Source organism: Xyrauchen texanus, chromosome 22, assembly GCF_025860055.1.
Source record: "Xyrauchen texanus isolate HMW12.3.18 chromosome 22, RBS_HiC_50CHRs, whole genome shotgun sequence".
Taxonomy (NCBI): domain Eukaryota; kingdom Metazoa; phylum Chordata; class Actinopteri; order Cypriniformes; family Catostomidae; genus Xyrauchen; species Xyrauchen texanus.
Window position 1 is genome coordinate 39170367 of NC_068297.1, and position 26757 is coordinate 39197123.

The 26757-nt window shown below is 38.4% G+C and overlaps 1 protein-coding gene and 1 long non-coding RNA gene across 3 annotated transcripts in view; one reads left to right on the forward strand and one right to left on the reverse strand.

Moving 5' to 3' along the window:
* LOC127662801 (protein numb homolog) overlaps positions 1–26757 on the forward strand; it is a 78671-nt gene that overhangs the window by 3102 nt on the left and 48812 nt on the right.
* Positions 16120–17604, reverse strand: LOC127662802 (uncharacterized). Of its 2 annotated transcripts, XR_007972920.1 has the most exons (4): positions 17478–17604; positions 16762–16818; positions 16392–16469; positions 16120–16241 (listed from the first exon to the last, which is right to left on the reverse strand). It is a non-coding gene; the product is annotated as an uncharacterized LOC127662802 (long non-coding RNA). The 2 variants fall into 2 exon arrangements; XR_007972919.1 differs by lacking the exon at positions 17478–17604 and having other exon boundaries at positions 16762–17191.

Here is a 26757-nt window from a genome sequence, read left to right on the forward strand (position 1 = left end):
CGTCTATTTGAAAGTTAAGCTAATAATAATATGTTGCATTCTATACGGCCTGATTATGTCATTTTTTAAGTTACATAGACTGCCTCCAGTTTTCCTCAACTTGACTAATTAAGAGGCGATATATTTGACCGGCATATCATCAAAATGTCCGTAAAACGAAACCTCGTGACCGGCACCATTTTTTTCTAGCGGAAACTCTGCTCTGGAGCGGGATCAACTTGGAGGTGGAGGGTCCGTCATGGTCTAGGGCGGTGTGTCACATCATCATCGGACTAAGCTTGCTGTCATTTCAGGCAATCTCAACGCTATGCGTTACAAGGAAGACATCCTCCTTCATGTGTTACCCTTCCTGCAGGCTCATCATGACATGACCCTCCTTCATGACAATACCACCATCCATACTGCTCGTTCTGTGCATGATATCCTATAAGACAGGAATGTCATGTGTTCTGCCATGGCCAGCGAAGAGCCTGGATCTCAATCCCATTGAGCATGTCTGGGACCTGTTGGATCGGAGGGTGAGGCTAGGGCCATTCCCCCCAGAAATGTCCTGGAACTTGCAAGTGCCTTTGTGGAAGAGTGGGGTAACATCTCACAGCAAGTACTGGCAAATCTGGTGCAGTTCATGATAGAGCTGGGTATCGAGTTCGATACATTTTAGGCACCAACCAAATTGTCTCTAAACAATCAAGTATCTAAAAATGTCTTGTTACCAAATTTTGATACCTAATGAGTTTAACGTCAGTGATAAGCATGTAGCATGCTAGATGAGCCCAAATCTAAAAGTGCCTGTGATTGGCTGTGTTTAGGCATCAAGGAAAAACACTAGTTTACGGCGGTTATGCCCAGAGACGCAACTCACACATGAGGCTGTAATGTGTATGTGTTCCAATCCCCATAGATGTACAAGATGTGGAAAAGATCAAAAGTGTGGCTACATTTCACCAGGCTCGATGCCAAGAGCGCGCGATGAAATATTTGTGACAAGATAATTGCTGCCAAGACCAGCAACACAACACATCTAATGAAGACCTTGACAGTGCACAGTATAAACTTAAGAGCAGAAAGTTGCTGTCTTCGACTGCAAGAAGACCGAGCTGGTGCAGTCATCCTCTCGGCGTCCTGCCACAGAGCTTCCTTCAAATCTACTGATGAATGCTGCGACGCTATGACTGGGACTCCGACAGGAAAGGTTAACTTATAGCAAACAAACAAAATCGGCTAACTTGTATTGGTACATGCTTGTGTACTTGTTAAATTAACGTTTTTGTGTGCAGTGATATAGTCCTATAAACTGGGACCTACGTAACATTAGATATTGTTTGGATGTATGGCTATAGATTGCTAATCGATGCTAAAAATGCTTCAAGGTTGACAGTAAATGATCAAGTTTAACTCCCATTAAACTAGTTATCTTGTTAAGCCGTACTTATGCTTAGGTTTGGCTGAATTAACAGTTTAGCTTTCTTGTTTTTTTCCCCTTCTTCACGTTAATGTTATAGCCTCTGCCCTTGCCGACCCTGACATGAGGAGACCAGAAGGCTCAGGAGATGAGTCTTTGAGTCTGGTTCTATTTTTTCAGTTTTTTTGTGGTAATGTGTAATGTTTGTAATCTTGTTCAAATAGATTTCTTAAAATTGGTATCGAAAAAAGTATAGTTTAAGAACCGGTATCGAAGTCAAGGTATCGATATACATTTTTTTTTAATGTTACCCAGCCCTAGTCTATGAGGAGGAGATTCACTTCAGTACTTAATGCAGCTGGCCACACCAGATACTGACCCCCTTCGGATAGTGCTGAATATAGAGGGGCTGGAAGTGAATTTCCCTAGTCTCACTAACTGTTTCCTATCTGTCAGAAAGCTGGTGATCCACTGACAGATATAGGTGGGAACAGAGAGTTGGTTTAATTTAGTCTACTGGGATAGAATAGCTGGGATGATGGTGTTGAAAGCCGAACTGAAGTCCACAACAAGGATCCTTGCATATGTCCCTTGTCTGTCCATATGTTGTAGGAAATGATGCAATCCCATGTTGACTGCATCATCAACAGACCTGTTTGCTCAAAGCAAATTGAAGGGGATCCAGAAAGGGTCCAGTGATGTCCTTCAGGTGGGCCAATTTTAGAACAACGGGTCTATTTTTAAGTCCTGTGATTTTGGGTTTCTTTGGGACAGGGATGATGGTGGAGCATTTAAAGCAGCAGGGAACTTCACATTGCTCCAGTGATCTGTGTGAAGATGGGGGCCAGCTGGTCAGCACAGGATGTTAGACAAGTGGGTGAAACATCATCTGGGCCCTGTGATTTCCTTCCGGAAGACCCGGCATGCACCCTCTTTGCATATCTTAAGTGCAGGTTGAGTTGCAATAGGTGTTGATGATAAGTGAATGTCAGAGCAGGTGTGGGGTGTGAGACTGGGCTTTTCAAATCTACTGTAAAACACATTCAGGTCATCAGCCAGTGATTCCCTACAGTGTTGGGGGATAGTGTCTTGTAGTTAGTAATCCATATCTTCTGAAGCAATATGATTAGTGTGTGTCAGAAAGAGATCATTATTTAAGTCCTTTTTAACAATAAATCTCCACTTCCAACCAGCCCCCTACGTGTGTTCACAAGAGAGCCAAGCTCTTTTTCTGTTTTTTACTTAGCTATTCGCATTCATTGTATAGCCTCCTACTGGGAAGGAAGGAGAAAGAAAAACAGGAGGGATAAAGAAAAGGAGAAAAATTAAATCAATGGGGGCCTGGGTAGCTCATTGAGTATTGATGCTGACTACCACCCCTGGAGTTAGAATCCAGGGTGCAACCAAATTGGCCTGGTTGCTAGGGAGGGTAGAGTCACATAGGGTAGCATCCTCGTGGTCGCAATTAAGTGGTTCTCGCTCTCAATGGGGTACGTGGTGAGTTTTGTGTGGATCGCGGAAAGTAGCATGAGCCTCCACATGCTGTGAGTCTCCGTGGTGTCATGCGCGGATTGACTGTCTCAGAAGCGGAGGCAACTGAGACATGTCCTCCGCCACCCGTATTGAGGTGAGTAACTGTGCTACCACGAGGACCTATTAAGTAGTAGGATTTGGGCATTCCATAATTGGGGAGAAATGGGGATACAAATTTTTTTTTTATAGTTGCAGAACAGCCCAGTAAGTGGCGATATGCACAAGGAATGCAAATTGCCAAAAACAGAAAAAGAAGAACTCTGTCCTGAATGCGCTTGGGTGGGAAACTTAAATATTGATCTATTATTGATTGACTATATCGCTTCTGAAGACATTGATTTAACCTCTGGATTCGTATGGATTCATTTTATGCACTTTCTGTCCTTTTTGGAGCTTCAAAGATTTGGTTACACTTCACTTTCATTGAATGGACCAACAGAGCTGAGATTTTCTTCTAAAATCTTCTTTTCAAGAGAATTTTCATTTTTTGGTGAACTGTTCCTTGTCATCTGACTTATGTCATCAGATGTTTAAGCTTTGATTTTGGAAACCAAGCACTTTTTGATTGCATAACATGTTGCTAACAAAATCTTCAATGTTGTAAAATAGATGAAAAAACAATGTTGTCATTAATGTTGGATTTCTTTGGAAAACCAACAGGTTTTGTTGTAGCCTGCATGTTCTCCTAGATCGGTATGAGGGTTTGGCTTTTCTCAGAATTATGATGGCATTCGGAAACCAGTACATCCAGTTGATGAGTCATCAAAGTGGGAGTTGGTGTCAAGCTACACACTTATGATGGGGTTTCATAGAGGATGATGGCATTACCCATTTCCTTATAAAGGCAAGACTTCCCCAAGATGCAAATCAAGAGTATGCTCTTATCTGTTTACTCAGCACAGTTGCTGAATGGTTAATCATTATCGCAGCCAATACTCTGTACCCAGACCGGTGTGGCTTATACAATTTGAATCATGTTTTTATGTGGCTGTGGTCGAGGTTGTAGGTTTTGAAATATTTTAATTAGTGTTACACACACACACACACACACACACACACACACACACACACACACAATTCATTAACTCCGTGATTAAGACTTAAGCTTTTGGCTTTCACCTGGACATATTTTGCCCATTTCACATTTATGGATGATTAAGTCTTCCTTCAATTCTTATAATTCAGTGGGACCGTGTCTGCTTTGTTTGATATTTTCTGTTTTATAGCAGCATGTAAATAAGTTGTGGCACAGGTTGAATGGCTGTGATGTGAACATTGAGATGTACTGAGTTATTCCTGCTGTGTGTGCACCTGGACTTTGACCTGGTATGTGTTTAGTTCTCTTAGTGCTGACTGTACATTCATAAAATATTATCAGTAAATCCAGCCATTTGTTTGTTATGGTAGTGTTCAGAAGTGACAGCGTTAATCTTTTTTTGAATTGCACAGTTGAGCATGGAGTTGGAACGCCAATTTATTTATAGCATTATGCACACATTAGGTGCTTACAAACATAACAGCATTTTCCGTTAAGAGGTCATGTGTGAACTGTACACAACATGATCACAATGAAGATTGGCATGTAGTTTCCGAGGGTTCCAGTAACCTAGGATTGTGCACATTATGCTGACTCACTGACAAGTGGCATCTCTCATCAGACATTTTTGCATCTGCTCAAGAGGTTTACCTTCCCCTGTGGTGCATCTCTCTAGAATCACATTGCATCAGTTGCAGGGGAGACCCGGGATTGGATACCGCGGTGAAACCTGGGAGTAATCGCGTTTGCAAAAATAAGTGATGAGTGTGATTTTTGAAAGTTTCAATTTTCCCTAAAGCATTACATTTTTACTCCGCTGATGGTTAGGTTTAGGTTTGGGTTGACAGGGTTCAGTTAATAAAATATTAACGATTGAGATAGATTACTATTATAATATTTTATTATTATAATTTGTTTATAAATATTATAATTTGTGTTGACGGTTTAAAAAAATAACTGTGTGAATGAAAAGTGAGCTGATATCTTACAACTAAATTGAACAAAAAAGAAATCTGAATCCAGTCCAGATACAAGTTGAACAAATTTGAAAAAAAAGAAGCTTTTTTTCTACTGCTGTACTGGAATTACTGTAAAATTTGCTGCTACATTATCCAGTAAACAAGTTAACAATATTTGATAACAATAACTATCATTGATATTGATATAATATGCAGTTGGAGGTTTGTGTTTGTTTATATTAAACTCCCAATTAGATCCACACAATAATATAAACATATTCTAAACTTATTATGCAAAAAACAACACTGGTATCGGATGGGGATCGTTATCGGCCGATACTGAGATTTCCGATATCGGAATCGGATTGGAAGAGTAAAAGTGGGATCTGTGCATCCCTACTGAAAATGCATCAATTTAGCTACTTTTCAAATATCCTTCCTGCTGTTTTAGCATTTTGAAAATGTGCTCCATTACTGCACATGGTTTTTCCTGGGTCAGAAATTGTCTTCTGTGGTGGCCGACATACACTGTTAACACATATGTGATGCATTTTTATCGCAATTAATATATATTTATACGTTATTCTATAAGAGCAGGATATTTAGCTGCATTTCATGTTTGTAATTAATATTATTTATTTTTGATCATCTGAGCATGTAGAAACTTCAGAATTTAACAGTTTGTGTACTACTTCAAGATGCTGTGGGAAATCAAACTAACTTAAAGCCTTATTTCTATGTTTTTTTCCACTTAATAACAGGTATCGTTTTCCTTTTATCAGATTCTTAATAGTTTGGGAATCATTTTGATTCTAGGAACACCTGAAGCCAAACCAGGTCAGTTTGTTTCCTAATATTAAACATCATCGGAATAAAGTATTAAAACATGGCTATCACTGTTTCACTTTGAAGCACGCGCTGAAATATAGAACCACATATGTTTATGAGGATCGTATATGTGCTGCACTGAATCTCTAATATTACACATACTCTGAACACACATGTTGAATGCACTGGATAATAATACTGTGTTTTAACATTCTCTAAATGGTTCTGTGCTCGATGCACTTGAAATGAATGCCATCTCGTGCTTTGATAATGTATGTAATCGGGATGTCCCGACACCACTTTTTCCACTTCCGATCCTATTCCGAAATCAGAAATCTCAGGATTGGCCAATACCAATCCCGATCCGATACCGGTGTTGTTTTTTTGCATAATCAGTTTAGAATGTCTTTACATAGTAAAGAGTACGCCCAATTAGTTTCACACAATACCTCTAACTACACATTATTTCAATATAAATGTGTAGCTTATTAAGAAACACTTTATTATTAACTAGTAAACTGGATAATGTAGCAGCAAATTTACAGTAATTCCAGTATAAGCCATCAGTAGAAATTTTGGCAAAAACTTTTCTTTTTAAATTTGTATCTGGACTTTAAATGATTCATATCTCCTATTTTTTTTTTTTATTTAGTTGTAAATATTATTATAATTTGTAAACAAATGATGATGATGATGATGATGATGATGATGATAATAATAATAGTAATATATTATAATAGTAATATGTCTCATTCATGCACGTTTTGTCGCACTCCCTGAGTTCTGATTACACGCACCTGCATATCATTAGTGGCTAATCAAAGTCTGCATATTTACCCCGCTTTCTCGCACACACACTCTCTCTCTCTCTCTCTCTCTCTCTCTTTGCCTGTTCTCATCGATAGTATCTCTGAGACTCCAGAACTTTATGCTATGTCAAACATACCTGTGTCTTCATTATTGCCTGCAAGTATCATAAAATTGTTGTGAGTCATCGTGTCTGTACACTGTCTGGATATTACTTACCTGCTGTTTGCCACTTGATTCAACTTGATTTACTCACAATGCTTGCATCACTGTTTCAATCCTCTGCTCAATAAACCCTGCTACTGAGGTCATATCTCTGCCTCCGTGAGTATCTCCATGACAGCTTTAATTTTTAAACCCTCACACTTTTTATTCACAGTTTAATTAGATTCTTATTTAAATTCTGGTAAAATGCACCTCCGGTGCTGTTCTAAATCCATATTATAAATTAACCGAACTATTGAGAATCTACATCTGAGATGTTGTTCGTTTGTAGTGCTCAAATATTGTGGATGCGTGAAAGCTAAAAATAGCCGTGCGTTTGTGTAAACTGAGAAGCACCATTCACTAACGCGCTGGAGCTGCGTATGCATTTTATATGTTTACTTATTAAACACAGCCTATTGCGATTCACAGAGCTATCACGCGTCAAGTGGCTGTGAATAAAATGAACATATGAACTGCTTTAATGGTCTTTTAACAGTTCTTTTATGTCATTTTTTGAGCTTGACAGTAACGAACATGACTAACACACAGTGTCGGGCTCGTCGGATTGATAACCCATCCGTCTAAAAACGTCAGTATCGAAGCCAATCCAGGTATCGGATCGGGACATCCCTACTGTATAATAGTTAGAACAGCTTTGCTCTGAGTTCGGTTTGGTTTGTGCGCTTCATTACAAAACAAATCGCTCCAGATTTACTTCAGTTGCACATTTGCCTAATTCCAAATATGTTTGGCCATTACTAGTGTGTAAACAAATCTAAAGTAAACCCATGACACCAGGATTGTGAGCATTTCACCATGTATGGAAGGAGCACAAAGTTGTTGTGACTGTCACCTCTGCTGGTAACACATAGAAACAACACACTGTCTTCCTAATTATTTTATCAAACTTTTTATTTTGAAGGGTGTTTTTCAGTGGCAGGGACTGTAGGACTGGTCAGGGTTGAAGGAAAGCTGAACACAGTAAAATACAGAGATATCCTTAATTAAAACCTGGTCCAGAGTGCTTAGGAACTCAGACTGGAATGAAGGTTCACCTTCCAACAGGACAATGACCCTAAGCACACAGCGAGAGTAGAGGTCCGTACAGGCCTTAAAATGAAACCCGAACCCGAAACTGTGACCATGTAGGGTACCCGAGACCGTACCCTACCCAGCCCCAACGATACTGTCAGATTTTAAGTCTGAACCTGAAATCGCTTACTATCTCATTTCTTCTCCTAGCAAGTACTGTTGCAATAGGCTATATTTTCTGCAAACATATTGGCAACATTCGTAACCGTACTGAAACGGTACAGAGTTTAAACAAGGCACAGCAGCTACTTCGTACACTAGAGCAGAAGGGGGAAAAGCATTGACTTAATGTTTATGGTGCAGAACAATCTTGAATAATATGAAAAACTGCAACAGTCCCCTCTATGCAGCCTGGACCTGTTCAGATTGTTAAATATTTGTGACGCCTGGGATTTAAACAATCTAGACGGAACACAATGAATGAAAAAGAGCGCAGGTGTCTCAACATGCGCTTTTGACAGTTTGCAGGTGCCGGTCCTGCGCGAGATGCTGAAAAAAACATAGAGATGTGGTGCAAATGTCAAAGACAATCGTCCAGCATATTTAAAAAAAAATTGGTGTGTAGGGCCCCAAAATTGTCCATTTGCGCGTCTGTGAGTGAGAGCATGTGCATGAAACAAGTTTGTTAAGCCGGTTTATTTTTTCATTAATTACAAACCCGACCCGAACCAAAGTCCTACTTATAAAACTGACCCGGTTCAGGTTGCAGACCTCTATGCAAGAGTGGCTTGGGGACAACTATGTGAATGTCCTTGAGTCGCTCGAGCATTGAGTTGATCCCAATCAAACATCTGTGGAGAGACCTAAAAATGTCTGTCCACCAACAGTCCCCATCCAACATGACAGAGCTTGAGAGGATCTGCAGAGAAGAATGGCAGAAATACCCAAATCCAGATGTGCAAAGCTTGGCGTCATACCCGAAAATGCTTGATGCTGTATCCCTTATTAGCAAACATCTATGCCAGTAGTTGCCAATAGTTTTAAAATGGTGAATAGTCTATAAAAAGCTTAATTTGGTAAATATTTAAATTTTGAGGATTTTAACATAGCTAAGTTTCTGTCATTTCAAAATAAGTGTATTCCAGGGTTGTTTATAGTTAAAGTCCAGCGTCATGCACCAAATCTTCATTTGAACTCTTGTAGCTGCAATGTCTGTGCCCATCATAGTAAGGAACGTCTTTCTATAATAATTCTATAAATACATTTTAAAAACTATCGTCCGATTAATCGGTTATCAGCCTTTCACCACCTTAGTTATCAGTATCTGCAAAATCCACTATCGGTTGACCTTTTTTTTAAAGAGGTTCCAAACTAAGCAGGCAACCGTGCTTGCGGGTTCTTCAAAACATCAGGTGGTTATGGGCTGCGGTTTAAGCATTAAATACTTTAATAATGTTTTGTTAATGTTATTATAAAGGTATATCTATGGTTTACAGTGAATATATTTAATTCTTTCTGAAGAATTGACAAAAACAGTTTTAGCTTCAGTCAATAACAGGTTGCCTTGTCATGTAACAGGTTGATGTATACAAAGAGCACCTATTTTGTTTTTTCTATGCAGTGTGTTATAGAGCTGTTTGGGAATGTAAAAAAAAGACTACACAGCGGTAGGCCAATCACAACAGACTGGGACATCTAACCAATCAGAGCAGAGTAGGTTCTCTGAAAGGAGGAGTTTAGAATGAATCCTTTAGAATGGATTATTGAAGGAGTCGTTTTTGACACTGGGGGAAAAAAGGTAATGCTGAAATTTAAATTATGAGCAAATTAAAGTGTGGATGCATGTAAATCTATTGTATGAGATCTTTAAAACAAAATTAGGTATATTTTAAAACCATAATAGGTGCACTTTAACACACAAAAATCAAAAACTACCATCAGATATGCAATATGTGTTAAATTATTGGTTCACATACAGTAAATAATAATGTTTGACATATTCAGTAGTCAAACTACACAGCTGATTTAGATTGAACTTCCTTACTGCATTTAAAATCCCATATTGTGATCTTGTTCGCATAAGATCATCGATAAATCATATTTGGCCTCAAATCTGTCACAGCAGTTGTACTTTAGAAAGTAAGATCAGCCTGTTTGTGATTTTGTGTGATTCATTAAAATTGAAATCTACCAACTGCAGTTGTGGGTCAAATAGGCATTTATTTGATTAGATGCAAACACAAATTACGATGATCTGTGAAATTCAGTTCAAGACTTTTTCTATGTCCAAAACATCCAAAACAAGCTGACTTCAAAACAAGCTACTTTGTAGCTTGATACATCAATACAACTGTTATTCTTGTTTTTTAAAAGTTGTGCACAAAAATCGAGTAACCCAACATTATTCAGACTCTCCGGTTCTGCACTCACAAATTCTCTCATAATAAATCTAGCTTCTTAAACAACACAATAAATCAGTTATTTAGTCCCTGTCTGTAACTTGATTATAACGGTTAAGGATCATTTTAGTTTTTTAGTTTTGTGGGTTGTTTACTAGAGGTATGAATCTTCACTGGCCTCACAAATCGATTATAAAATGATTCTCGATGCATCTTGTCCTTCAGTATCTTTCTTTTTTCAGTTTCTTCAAAATGTATTCCCTTTTCAGCTTTTTATTTAACAGCTGTTTTAAAAATCAGAAAGAGTCACGTTACATAAACTGGCCTTTTACATTCAGTATGAGCTGTGAACAAAACATGGAACATCCACAAGATTAAATATTTGGTTCAATAGTTTAAGAGTATCTCAGTTTTTCAGTTTCTTTCTTTAGAACCTTTTAAAAAATCTCTTTAAGCACAAAAAAATATTGGTTCTCCATCAAAAATCATGGGGCGACATTTAACAAATTGAAAATAATTCAGAATTGCTCAATGTACTGAAAAGTATCTGGACGTCAGATTATTCAAAACTTGCGCATAAGGATTAGTTGTCATTACTGATTGGACTGTGCTGTAGAATCACTGCGTCTCTGATTGGCCATTGCCATTTCATTACTCAATGCACACATCTGTGATTGGTTAGAAACTCAACCGCTGCAAACACATTCTAAATAGAAACCATTAACACAACGAGATTAAACCTAAATCGAATGCTGTAATCGTCAGGTTCACGATTACATAATCGCGAGAGCCGTAATCATGATTCGTTTTTCGATTAATTGTGCAGCCTTCCAATGTATAGCAGCATACAATATTATTTATCTTTTTAAATAAAAATATTGTATTTAAATAAGTTAGAAAATATGTATTATCTGATTAATTACAAAAAAAATCTACCAAAATAATTGATAGTATATCTAGCATTACATGGGGAGCAGGCCATGAGCAGGGGGAGTAATCATTGAGAGTATTTTTTTTTTTTGGGGGTGAATTTTTCCTTCAAAAGTTGAGCTATTGGGCATTTGTAAAATGTTAGTGCAGCCTCTACTGTCATAAGAACAGAGAACTCTTAGATCGGTGGTGGTGACGGAGCACAAAGCTTTGATCTCTTTTGGGTTATCCTCACTGTCACGCTCAAGGACAGTTGTGTGCTTATCTGCAACTTGTGAAACACTGTGATATCTTCTCAACAACCTGCACGGACTCTTCAAAAATGTTCCCAGGGAGAAACTAGGGCCCTCTGTATGGCCGAGCGCTACCGCATCTTTCAAAAGTCGCTCACATTCTTTGATTTGGAATGTTGTCAGGAATGGGCTTGATCACATCAGTGCCAAGACAACTTACTAAGGGTCCCACTGTTAGGAAACCTGTTATTTTTGCTGCATCGTGGTCCTCCTGCAATTTCAACGGTGCCTGTTGCAGCACGGTCCAGATGAAATCACTCTGTTGTGTAACAGAAGTCCTGTCGTGCTGTGCTGCATCTGCCACTATTGCCGTTGACGTGAATGCAGTGTGTTGCTCTTGTAACTGAGATGAAGACAGGATGTTTCATGTGGTTTGTTTGTGGGAAGTGCATTTCTATTTACAGAGCTCATAAATATACATTTTAAGCATAGGTTTAGTAGAACATGCATAAGTTTTCCATTTTAGTATAAATTGCATATATTTCCCTTTTAGTCATCCCCAATTTTGTTCTAAAATTTGTCGCAAAACATGCAGTTTTTTTGAAGGCTATGTCATGAAAATGCAGCCTAAGCCATAACCTGTGTTGTCAGCTGAAGATCGCTGATGTGGTCCTTTTATGTCTCAGTGATGATTCAAACACACGCATAAGCACAAGCACATATTGTGCTTTCCAAGAGCACCCTCCCTCAGATAAGACGAGAGTAACGTGGGAAGAATGTGCATTCCTTTCCTGAGGAACCTCTGGCTTGCATCAGTGGACTGCCTTCAACCATTCAGGCTTTTATCCCGGCTGGCGAGGTCACATCAAACCGTCTGTGTCTCTCTCTCACACATGCATTTTCCTTTTGGATGCTAAAATATTTTCTTAAAAATAAAGACTTATAAACAAAGTAATTTAATTTGGGGTCTTTTTGCCAGTGTGAACTAAGATGTAATGGTCAGAAGTAGGGCTGAGATAAACTATTATTTTTTTAAACAATTAATCTAACGATTCATTTTTTCAGTCCAATTCGATTTAATTAATCGACTTGTGACAACACCGGTAATACCGGTTTCATCGGGGGTGGGGGTGTATAAAATGATTAAAAAAAATCGCTGGGAGTTTAATTGACAAGCAATCTGATCAATCAATCATAATACGCCATTTCTGTCCAACAAAGTAGTCAGGAGAGAGAAGATTAACGTCGGTGGATTTGAATTTGAATAATGGATTGTAGGCTACTGTACTGACATCTTTCCGCGGTTAAAACAACAGTTCTTCTGATGTAGGCTACATTCATGTTTAGCATATTTTATGCTATAAATTATCAAAGAAAAGATGATCGGTTCACGAGCAGCTTTAACTGAGGCAATCTGTCACGACACATTAAAGAGCCACAAAATAGTTGGCCTATTTATGGTTTAATTTTCTTTGACCAAATTTGAAAGTTGAGACTTTATTAAATGTTACCTGCTTGGTCCTGTCTGTCAGCACGTTGTCAGTGTCCTCTATGTATTTTTCACGACATTCATAGCTATAAGCGCATTATTAATAGCTATAAGCGAAAACTTTAGGTGTCGACAACGTATTATAGCCTACTCCAACATCGAGTGCAAAGTGGGGAGTTGAAAAAAAACTTACGGTGCTCTGTCATCTGCAGCTGCAACCGGGTGGTGCCTCTTGAGGTGCTGGTGCATTGTCGTGGTGCTAGAATGGAAGGCCATCTCCATTTTGCAAAGACGACATATCACAGAATTGTTTCCTTTTAAATTAAAGAATTCCCATACTTTAGAGGAACGAGTGCATGCCGCCTTGCACTTCTGATAGTCTGAGGAGCCACTCGTGTTGCTTCTACTCTCTACTCTGTTTTGGGTCTGGCAAATCGACGCGCATATTTTGCGTCGACGTATTTTTTGCGTCGACATCATTGATGACGACGACGCGTTGTCCCAGCCCTTGTCAGAAGGTAAAAGTTTTGGAATTTGGTTGTAATACAACTTTGTTTTGCTTTAGAAGCACAGACACCATTATATATCATCTTCTCTCATCCAACACCTTGACGAGACACAACCAGAGTGCCCCCCAGTGGACTCACTTGTAACTGTGATTTGGTGAGAGATTTAAAGGGAAAATGGTGTGAACAGTGCTGCAGGCAAATGCATAAAGGAAAATACATTTGTGATATTCGAGTTGTAGGGGTGTGACGATACACTTGGCTCACGAGATGAGACAATGCATGATACTGGGTTCACGAGAATGAGACGATATTTTTACACTATATATATGACTGGTCTTTTATTCGACTTGGGGATGGGCGATACCACTATTTTCTTTTCGATCCGATACAAAGTAATTTTAGGCCAGTATTTTAAAATGTATTATATATTTATAGGCTTAAGCAGAACATTATTAGGCTGCTTTGTTTTCCTTTTTAAAAATGAGTTTGTATAAGCCACATATAAAACCTCAAAATTAACCATTGATATTAGTATATGGTTACAATATGGATACTACAGTAATGCTGTGGCAAAACCATGGTATATTCCCAGATAGCAAGAAGTCGGCGGTCCGCTGGCGGTGCGCCGGCGGCAGTAGAAGCGGCAGAATGGCGATATCGCAAACACGTTCGACGGCGGTCCGCCGGCGGCAGCCGCTTTTTAAAAGCGGCAGCCGCCTTCCTACCGCCGTCGATATCGGGCGGACCGCTGGCCAGCAGCGCTCGCCGCCGTTATATCGGCGGACCGTCGGAGGCATACGCTATATATATACATATATACATGCTATATATATATATATATATATATATATATATATATATATATATATATTTATAGCATGCAGTTTATCAAGAATAATGATTGATCAAACCAGACAAATTTCCATTTGGCGTTTTAATTCCACATTTCAAAGTACAGTAACTGTCATTGAAACAAGATGTCATATCACTGAAATATAAATAACAGAAAAATACAAACATTATATATACACACACACACACAAAAGAACATGCAGGTTTCCAATTTCTTTTTTTAAAAAACACTATTGTAACACTTACAATAATTGTTAATAATATAAAGAGGTCAGCTCTGGGATGAAAAGAATTACCAGTAAACACAAGCAATGAGGATATTTGGTACCAAAGAAAGTGCAGGATACCAAATAAATTGAGGTATAACATCATATTTACAAGTCATTTCTAACAATAGGTAAAGTGGTAATAATTTAGAGTAAAGCTCTGGAGTAGAATATACCATTATAACTGCAATGCTGACTTGTGGCACAAGGATTTACAAGCTATATGTAACAATAGAATAACAGTTAAGCACTGTGATGGAATGAAAGTATAATTTTTGGTACTAGTTAATGTGCAATATCAAGTATCAGAGGCATGAAATAGGATTTACAAACTATAATAGAATCGTTAAGCACTGACGGAATTAAATAAGCCAATACTAAAGTCACGGTAAGTAGAATATTTGATACCAGATAATGTGCAAATATCAAGTATTAGATGTATAATCTAGGATTTACAAGCTATATTTAAAAATAGAATAGTTAAGCACTGTAACAATGAAATAAGCAGCAAATTGTATATGAAATAATTGAGATCTTTGGTATCTAAGGAATGTGCAGGTATAATATACATTTTGACATTCAACTTACACATGACAACAAGTGGGAATAAATATAATTAACATCAGAAAATCTGGCTGTAGAGAACACAGCCAATCAGAATGTCTGGAGAGGTTGGGGACTTGCTAGTGGGCTAAGAATCACCGGTTTTCCCGACCCCCAGAATGAGGCAGTGCAAATTGGCATATCTTCAGTGATTCCTCGTATGCCTGTATAAAAGGACAAACCATCCCATATTCATCCAAGGAGCTGCCCTCAAAGCAGGGTCACGAGGAAAAAAAAAAAAAAAGAGCAATTTCCACAGTGAACAGTGTGGATTGGGTGAGTGTAGTCTGACACTTTTAGCAGGCTTTTTAGGGGTCTTGATGCTACTGACTGCAGGATAAAGAAAGGGTTCCAGTTGTCAGTGATGCTGGGGTGTCAGTAGTCAGCCTAGGTTTAAGGGGTCGGCTGTGGGTCCCTCTCAGCTGTGCGGCCTTTTTCCACCTTCATGTTCAGATGCTCCTTTCAGGTAACGTTAACCTGGATCGCCTCATCAGTGGCATCCTGTGTTGCCGGGTTCTTCTGGATGGCTCCTGTAGAAAATAAAGATCTGTCATTCCATTTGAATGGCATAAGGTCATACACATCTACTTAAATATAAAAAAATATCCAACTTACTTTGAACAATGGTCTTCAGGAACATGTCTCTAAAACATGCTTTATCCCCTACACCAGTCCAGGTTGTATTGATGGAAAGGTGATTAGAGAAGATACTCTGAAGCATTCAGCCACACGGTTGTCTTTAGGTCCCTCCCACATTTGATTGCCAAAAACCGAAGCTGAAAATACAAAAAAACATGTTACAAATTACATTTCTCTGAAGCTTCTCATAAATTTAAAATGTGACAGGCTGTGGATTCAGACTGTAGAATATGCAGTGTACGATCTTAATTGTACTTTTTAGATTACCCTATACCGTTATAAACGAAATCGGCACACTTACAAATCGTTGCTGGAGCTCTTTATCCTGCCTCAGACTGTTGTCAAGCAACGCCAAATGTTCCTGGGTGTCTAGGGGGGAGTAACAGATCCCCTGTCAGGGATAACTCTCCAACAGACACATTGGCACTGAAACGTTGCAGCATAGCATTTTGTCCTCCATGCTACGCACAACATCGCCAAATTCCAAGACGTCGCAGCATTAGGGTTTGATCTGCACCTACAGGGGTTCCCAGAATAAAAGAATAAAGTAGTCAGTCCTGGTCCTTCAACTACTAAACTATGACATTTATATCTAGGTCTACTACATGTACAGGTGGCCCCGGTGGGAATTAAACCAACAACCACAGGTGTTGTTTGCAAGTTGTACCCGATTGCCCAGTGCGAGCAAATGTCTTCAACATTGTCCCAACTTGCTTCACCTGCTCTTGAAGCGAGCCGCTGTCATCTGGGAAGTAACAATATATTGATTAGCAATACACTAAATATAATAGTAATATAATATAACCACAATTATCATACCAGTAACTTTCCCTGTAATTTCTATCCACAGTATGTTATGCATGGCATACAAGTTCATAATGAAGAACCCTTATGATAACATCAATTTCATTTTTTTCTTTGAAGCAGAATATTTGTTTGTAAAAGGGAGGAAAAAGAAAATGAAATATTGGTATACAGATTTTGGTTGATATATCATACTGTACAGTGAAATGTGCTATTGTTATATCCCTACTCACCTGAAGGACGGATAGATCAGGCAAATCTCCAGTCAGGCCTTTGTAGAGTGTGTGCTCCTGCATATCCACAGGTATTTTAATTCAAACATGCAACATATTGTAATAAATCTACAATATTCAGCCTTTACCTTACAACCTCGGTTGTTGCTCTACACTTTTATTATATTAAATACTTATTTATATAGCTTGCTCACTGTATAATCATGATAGCCTAATACTTATAACACAAGATTGCATCTTAAACGAATGACTGAGTTGAAAACTTGAATAAGAACGCATTTTACACAGAGGGGACCAGCTAGGGAAACTTACCTGCCTACAATAACTGTTTTCATTTGATTTGAGTTACATTAAACATGAATAACCTTAGCCGAGTCCCCAGGAACATCGGGCTATTAAAGTAACAAGCCTATAACTGCGGTCTTATTAATTCTAGCTTCACCATACACTCAAACTGTGAGGTTTATCTGCTTTCCTCATGGACCTGTAACACAATGCCCTGACAGTGACTTCACCGGTGTCCTGATCTTTATTAGAAACTGAGAGGAGACCAAGTTAATATAATTGATATCACAATTATCACAAAAATTAACAAACAGTCTGCTTTAAAACTAAGAAAAACAAGCTTCTATACTAACGTTACATTAAAAATGAACACGTGGCGAACTAGCTTAGCCGCTATCTGCCGGCACACCACATTAGATTAAAATACTTACCCTTGTAGTTGTGCAGATAACTCGATATGTAGAGTTTAAAGCCCTTGTCCCTCTTGCTTGTCGGAGCAGGGGACCAGGCATCAACAATGCGATGAACATCGCTGACGCGTATTTTCGGAAGATTCTGGAGACATCGAGTAAAAAGACATTTTGGGCGACGCGCAAGTAAACCGGAAACAGATATGGCGACAGCGGAACTTCACTGTTCAGTCTTTGTAATGTGTTTTAGCAATACATTTTTAACATTTATAATGCGTTTAGATTTTTTGTATTACCTTTACAGGGACTTTAACACTTTCTTAAACATTTGTACAGGTCAAATTGCAAAACCTGTAAAAGGTAAAATAACAAAAAAATAAAAAATAAAAAAAAATAAATCGAGGTTGGAAAAAATGTAGACATAAACGAAATTTCTACGTAACTGTGAAACCAGAGGATAATTTCAGCTTTTTCATTGAGTTTATCCTTCACGTCAAAACAGGGATTTTCATGTTTATGATAGATATCACCATGGTTGCAAATTAATAAAAAATAATTAAAGTATAGGCTACCTGATATTTTGGCCATGTTGCAGATGTCTTTCACTGTTCACTGATACAGGCATTGGTGAAAAGTCTAACTTCATCAATTTATTCTGCTAAATTGTTCATACCCTGTATTAAATATCTATTTTAAAACCTAATCAGAATCAGAAAGATATTTATTGCCAAGTAAGTTTTACAAAAAGGAATTATTTTTGGTTTATTGCATGTCTCAATGTGCATCAATCAAAGAAATGTAAACAATTTTCACCTGTGTATAAATAATTCAATATATTTTACATATATTACTGTATAATCGCTTCAGAGTTTCAAAGTAATTTAAATGTCATTTCCTAAACCTTACCTTATCATGGAATCAAGAGTCAAGAATCTGTTATAAACCCTAATGGCTTTGGAGCAAAAAATAATAATAGCCAACATGGCTGGTCGATTTTGAGAGTCTAAGCTGTCCTCGTATTTCAAAGCAGCTTGCCGCCGGCCGGCCGCGGTCGATTGCCGCGAGGCAACCGCCAGAGAAAATGAAGCGAGCGGCCCGCCGTCTGAACGCACCTATAGCCGACAGCTTGGGGACGGCGGCAAAACGAAGCCGTGCGGACATTTTTTGCTATCTGGGAAATGGGCGTGACGAATTTGGCGGCAAACGCTTCATCCCCGCCAGTGAGACGCACCTATAGCCGACAGCTTGGGGACGGCGGCAAAACGAAGCCGTGCGGACATTTTTTGCTATCTGGGTTGTAATGAAACCTTGGTTTCATGGTCACTACAGTCGTGGTTACTAGTCATGATTAATACAAATTTACTACATTAAATCCATGGGTAGTTTTCATGAGGGTATCATTTATAAATTAGGATTTAAGATCATTATCAATGTTTTAACACCTCTGAATTTATATAAGCCTGTAAAAATGGTCACACAAGCCCATTATACATTTACATTTACATTTATGCATTTGGCAGACGCTTTTATCCAAAGTGACTTACAGTGCACTTATTACAGGGACAATCCCCCCGGAGCAACCTGGAGTTAAGTGTCTTGCTCAAGGACACAATGGTGGTGGCTGTGGGGTTAGAACCAATTTTCTCATATAATTGTTATTTTCCACTTCAAAGCTTATGAGATGCATTAATATTCATGTTATCTAGTAAAAAAAAAAAACCCTTCAGAATCTATATTTTTATGTGAGAATCGATATTCTTGATACCACATCAGTATCGGAAGTATGGATATTTTAGTATCGATCTGCCCATCCCTAATTCGACTGAAAGTCACAAAATGCAAAACAATGTCAATTCAGTTCTACTTTTTCAGTATGAATTATCATATGCAGTAAATGACGGCTTGCAATATGCCAGTATTGTAAAAGGTTCTACCACCAACTCAACTGACTGGCTTCTCTCTTGTATGATTTCACATGAGTCTCTTCAGACCTGGTGGATTTTAGTTGAGAGCTGTGGTAGTTCTGTAGGTGTCTTTTGCATAGTGATTGTGTTAAACACGTTGTACGGCACTATTTTATTACAGTTCTTACATATTGAAATGGCCTTCGGTGCTTCTATATAGGGCTGCAACTAACGATTATTTTGATAACCGATAACTAAAACAATACAGAGCAGGTGGCACAGCTGTAAATTCCTATAGAACTGAGATCTGCGAATCCCAAAATATTGAACCAAATTTTCAAAAGATCTCAACACCACAGGTCACAGAGTGTTGTAAACCCCCTCACAATTCACTCTGACCAGAAGAAAGAGGACTTAATAATACATAATTTGGGGTTCAGCCATATGCTTGAGGCAACATTTAAATGAATAAACACTCTGGACACTTGTTTCCATACCAAGTGCAAATGCGAGATAACGGGGTGTAACTTAACTTCTACGATTAGTTTGATAGAAAGGCTTTGCAATGGCAAAATTGGGGCAAGTACATCCTGTTCAATAAATAACCAGGGAGAGGCTCTCTCAGGTGGAAGCGACCAATGAGTCAAATGTCTGAGACTGAATGTATAACAATACAACAATCTTCACACCTTTGTCAGTCGACCTATGTAATTTATTAAAATTTAATCTAGGATGCTTACCATTCCAAATGAAGGACTTCACTATGCTAGCAAATTGCTTTTTAAAACCTTTTTATTAAGGGGTTAAAATTAACTAATTAAATCAGACAAATTTGCTGGGAATAAAATGCCCAAATACGTAATGTCCTGTTTGGGCCACTGGAAGATGCCTGGCTGGGGTTGGAGACGAATCAAAAAAATATAATTTACGTAAAGCAAAAGCTTATGCGCCACACCTCCCACCACCACCCCTGGAAAATCATCTTCCCTTCTTATTGTATTTGTATTCTATATTGCTAATTAGAGGTCGGCCGATATATCGGTTTTGCCAATTAATCGTCACCGATAACAATTTCTGGAACTATTGGTTATCGCCAAAAATCCACACAATAATTTTCCCCCGTTGTGTCCGGTGCTGGAGCGGCTGGGAAGGGTCCGCTGTCGTTATAGTATGAGAGCAGCCTATAGAGGTGAAATAAAAACTATCACTGATGCCTCATGATGGTTGTTTTGAATGCAGCAGAACACTGCACGGAGCTGAACAATGCAGATTTAAAACACCAACAACTAAAAGGGGACAGTACATGTTGTCATATCATTATAAAGTAATTAATTTCTTGAATAGATGCTGCATTAATAGAGAACAGCAGTATGTTTGCAGACAAGGCAGAGAGGATGCTAACATTGACGCTAACCTCAAGCAGTTAGAACAAGGTGACAAAAAACACGCGTTAAAAAAAAAAAAGCATAAGACATTGCAATTCACTAGTTTGGCCTAGTTTCACATTAAAGACCCCTCACAAGAAGTGAAGTGATCAGCCACTTGAAGACATGTAATAGCTCTGTGACTCACAAAAGCCTGTTTTAATAAGTAAATATTAGTATGCGCAGCGACATCGCGTTAGTGAATGGCGCTGCTCTGTTTACACACACACTTGCGGCTATTTTTAGCCTTCACGCATTGTGCAATATTTGAGCAATACTCTCAAACAGCATTTCAGATGTACATGCTCAATAGTTTGGTTCACTTATAATATACATTTAGAACGGCACTGGAGGTGAATTTGACCAGAATTTGAAAAAGAAACGAATTAAACTGTGTTCATACTGTGATCTTGCCTACAAACAGACACATACAGGACTTGAGTTTGGATGGAATGTCAAAATAAAAGCATGCACGATTTAAATATATTACTGTTGAATTTCAAATTTAAAAGTCAATAATAATAATATGAATAACTTTATTATTATTAATTGTCATCATTAGTATTTGTTTACAATTTATAACAATATTTAAATTGAATGGGTTCCAAAAAATAACTGTGTGAATGAAAATTGGACTGATGTATTACAACTAAATTGAAAAAAAAAGAGAGATCTGAATCCTTTAAAGTCCAGATGCAAGTTGAAACATTTTTGAAAAAAAAAAAGAAAGAAAAATCTAAAATAAAAGACTGGTTTCTTTTCTACTGAAGACATGAAGACTGGAATTACTGTTAATTTTGCTGCTGCATTATCCAGTATACTAACTAGTTAATAATAAAGTGTTTTTTAATATGTTATACATTTATATTGAAATAATGTGTAGTTAGAGGTTTGTGTTTCTTTACATTGTGTTTCCAAACCAGGCCAGTTTGTTTCCTAATATCAAACATTGGAACAGGAAATATATTACAATATTAGTGTGATGAGGTGGAGGGCGGGGCCTTGGCCGTGACTATGCATTCCTGGCCCACAATCGGGCTAATTAGCCAAGAAAAGGGGTAAGTGCAGCGGTGTGCAGCAGTTCAAGAGAGAGAGAGAGAGCCAGAAGCAGCTGTCATGTCTTTTTAGGTCTCCCTCCGCCATCACTATAATTAGAGAACGGTGATGAGCCTTACTGCTCTCTCTCTCCCACAGACCGACATACGATATGACCATGCCACTATTACACATGACGTTCTTAATAATTTATATTCTTTATTGTAGCCTACCTGCCCTTATGTTTTCCATAGTTAAGACCATAGAGTGCTCCTCATTTGTTAGTTAGATAGTCTTTCTAAAAAATAAACTTTATATGTCATGAAAGAATAACAGAACAGAAAAAGATCTATTCAAGTTCACTGTGATACGTGTTAGTAAGTGTGTGTTGATGATGTGTATATGTGAAAAGTCTTTTAATTGATGCTGGTGCAGGGCAGGTGATTTGAGCTGTTTCAAATGGTTGAAATGCTCCATGGCCCTTTTAAAATAGAAAATTCTCATGTACAATTCAAACGGGTCACATGAGGTTTTTGAATGCGAATGAGGTTTTTTATGTCGAGGGAAGCCCAGTTTAATTGTGCATGTGATTATCCTGTAATATCCTGTCACCAGAGATTGCAGATCAAGTGAAGCCCAATTGACAGTAGTAGGATGGAGAGGAGCACATCATTTGTGCAAGAGATTCTCTGTGGATTGCGCAACACGCAAGTGATGCCAGTCTTCAATCACCCCACACACATCAGTGTACCACATGAGAAGCATATTTAGCGCTTGTTAATCTTGATTTCACTGCTTTGTAATAAAATGTGCTTTGGCGGCACCGAAAAATTTTCAATGCAGGAAAAACTAGAGGTGTGAATCTTCACTGGTTACCCAGCAGTATATTTAAACACATTTTAGTAGTGCATTTTAAATATATAATCAACAAAAATAAAGGTTTTCAAATGAATAATGCAATTCTTTACTGGATAAATCACTATATATTAGAAATACTAGATTAAAGGCTGCCTCTTATTCAAATAAGATCACCCATACCACAAGGTATAAACAGAAATACAGTGTGTTTTGTATGTGAAAAATCTAAATCCTACTAAAATGTAGCCTTTCCAGTAGGATGAATCAGATGGCAGTGCTTCACTGCTCAAGGTTGGGATTTCTAGGTTCTTACTCAAAAACACAAAGTGATCCACATGTTCAGGTTGTTGGGAGCTTATTTTTGCTGCAACTACATACCTGCTGTAGAGAACTCTCTCTGCAGAAACGCTGGTTCCTGGAATACTGAAATACTTCCGAGACAGCTTGGCTAGGAGAGGGAATAGGGCCTCATGGACATGCCACCAGTTTAGAGGCCTTGGTGAACAATTGGGATTGAGCAGTACAGTACCTTTTCATTTCCTCCTCTACCCTATCATATGCTGGCTTGGGCTGTACCTTCAGTGAAGGCATTCCCCAGTAGACTCACAAGCGAGTCCCTTTTTTGGGGGGGCATTGTTCATTGATTCTCCTCAGGCAGAGGCCTTTCTTCTCCTGTAATGGAGTCTCTTTAGTCTTCACCACCTTCTGTCCTCATACTCTGGTTGAACACAAGAGAGAATAAGGTAAACATCCAGTTCCTTTTTTGGATCGAGCACAAATAAATATAATAATTAATTATTTCAAGTGTTTAATTACATTTACATTTACATTTACATTTATGCATTTGGCAGACGCTTTTATCCAAAGCGACTTACAGAGCCCTTATTACAGGGACAATCCCCCTGGAGCAACCTGGAGTTAAGTGCCTTGCTCAAGGACACAATGGTGGTGGCTGTGGGGTTCGAACCAGTGTCCTTCTGATTACCAGATTACCAGTTATGTGCTTAGACCACTACACCACCACCACTCCATAATTACACAATATTTTAAGGATTCAGATTTAAATAAATCCAAAATGAAATGTGGCGCAATTACCTCAAGTAATGCAGCCTCAGAAGTGACTTGTCTGTATGTCTCTAGTCTCTCTTCCTCTGTGAGGAAAGGCAGTTACTTTAAACGAATATCTAGGGTAGAGGCTGCATAAAGGTGTTTGTTTCCTCTTCACTTGTGTAGCTCTTCTGGAGGGCTACTTTGATAGCATGCTTAATGTCACAAATCATTGGCAAGTCTCTAGTGTTGTCTGTGATGTTCTGGATGAGTTGTGCATTCGAAGGAGCAATGAGACACACTGTTGGGTTACTTTCCTCTGGCCTCAAAGTAGTGGCATCTTCTATTGGTGTTCAAGTGATTAACAGCATCCTCAGCATTGGTGACATCAGTTTTACTGAGAGTGCAGATGCCACTCTCTGCTCTTCTTACCTCAGTAGACAGCAAGGTGGCATAGACAGCCGGTTGTTGCTCCAAAAATAGTTTTCATCGTTCCATCGTTTCATAAGCACTGTTCCACCTGGTGCAAACATTAGTTTTCAGGCAAACCAAGAAGTTTCTGCTTTTTGCACAAATGGTGATTTACAATGGTGCTGCATTGGAAAAACGCGGAGGTCTGTTGGATTTTAGCCAGTAGCCTTGACAACGCAGGAATCAATAGGCGAATTACAATCAATAGTGATCGTTGCCCTGTGCCCTACTTACTACGAATGACAGAGCACTTGATGCGGACACTCTGACGGGAGAATGCAATTACAGTTTGAAAGTAGCCTTCACCAAATGTCTTGTGAAAGGGCCCTTTGTGGAAAAAATTTACTTAAAAAAAAATCTTTCAAGCCATTTCAGAGCAAAAAATATAAATTCGGCGCTAAATATATAGTTACTAGTGGTGCAGAAATTGCACACTTTAAATTCTTTTAAATATTAACATATTATTTTACAGCAATCAATTCAAGCATATGATAATTTTATTTCATATGGATGGGGAAAATAATGTGCCTAGAGCAGCTCTGCAGTGCAGCAAAAATTAGAGTGGTTCATCCGTCAACATTTCATCGGGATCTTTCAGTGTAGACAACTTTATTGAGTGTAAACAGAGCTATTTTTTTTTTTATTGGAGACCGATTTTATTTAAACTGAGAATGTGCCTGACACTTTCTTACTCCTCATTGACATTAGGTTCAAGAACAGCAGGTTTAGGGAGCAAGTTAAAAGCCATTACTTTTTCCGGTGGGAAACTGGGGCAGATTGGACATCCTGTCTGTGGAAAACGGGCAACACAGGGTTTGGAAGTCTAATGGAGGGCCTGCCAGCTAGATGCTCTCTTCAGTCAACTGGAAAGGAAGCAGTGCGCTGTACCAGCCATCACTTACCCTCGATAAGTGATCAGTGTTGAGCTGGTGCCCTGCTTTGAGTCCACTGTCCCAACTCTGATGAAGCTGCTATTTACCTGAGTGTATTGCTTCAAAGCAATCAAAGGACATCTACAGTGTGTCACCGAGTAGTTTTCAAATACTTGGCATTTTTTTAATCCACTGGATGCGCTTGTCTGTGGCACAGTGATCTCTGCGGCTTCTCATGCAATGAAGTCTCCATTGTCTTGGAAGACAGACAATGAGTTCTTTCAGTTTGTTCAATTGAAGGTTTGGACCTACAGGGAGAGAGATGGACTGGTTGGTCTTGATGAGTATCACTCAACACGGGTACAGTTACAGGTTTGGTACAGTGACCAAAAGGACAATGCAAAATACTACAGGCCTCGTTTGGCCTCCTTGAGTGGACGGACTGGTCCAACAGGGTGATGAAATTCCCTGCACTGCTTTGAGCCAGTGCATGAGTCACACAGGCTACTGTTACCTGTTCCCTTAAAGTTCCTTTTCCCCGACGAGGAGGTTCTTACACCCCAGAGCATTGCTTGAGGCTTGATTTGTCCCCTGTAACCAACGAGAACTGAAGCAAGGTTTTATAAATGGTTGGCCTATAACAATAATTTTTTTGCACTAATCTTGACTTTGATATAATGCTGACTTAAGCAGGATCTTTATCTCTTCTGACGTTCAAATACATTTTTTTGTCCAAAGAAAAATATGATATGGTAACATCTTGATCATGTGCACTCATACACTTGTACCATGCCTACAACTGGCTGAAGCAAACTCTTACAAGCAACATATTTTAGGTGTTCTAATAATGTGGATGATTCAAGAAAATGACAATTATCAATTTATAACATATTTAATTAAGCTAACCTGTTCAACATTAAATGAAATACAACATAACAGCTAATGTGTTCATTTATAGTTAACAAACAGCAAATTGATTAATCTCTTAACCCGATAATAAGATCATCTCTGATGTATGTGGGTATGGTGGGAAGGGACGATGTGTAGACACCAATCAGCCACTGTTTTAAAGCTTAGATTGACAGGTCTTGATTTACCATGCGCACAACTGAAACAGTGCTGGATCTTATTGCTTGTTACTTATTCTATGTAATTATGTTTCTGGTTTATTGTAGCATTTACAAATTTAAGTAGTTCTCAGTAAATCCCTCAGATCACTTGTTTTTTTTGGGGACTTTTGATAAAAACGGATACAGGTTCCAAATGCCATAAATTGATTTGAGATAACAGTATCACGTTACAAAATAACAATACAAAATTTTGCCTAGATACAGTTGACATGATTGTAGACATCATGTCAAGCATGAATAATTAACAAAATGAATAAAAAAACTGCATCACTTTCTCAGCAGTGTTGTAACATAAGAGCCTCCAAACATGAGATGTACATGTTTGCATTTTTGAGAAAATCAAGATTATGCGTGGTTAGTAATTGTATTTGATTTTAATTGATTCATTTAAAAGTAGAGAATTCAAACTTTCTATAGACCTATTTCTCAAGTCTGCTCCAGACAGAAGTTTACGGAGACCGAGATGGCAGAAAGCGCATCCTGTATGATTTCTTTATTTTACAAAACCACAACATTTTGCTGTTATTGTGAGTGTACACAAATAAAAGTAAACCCTTTAA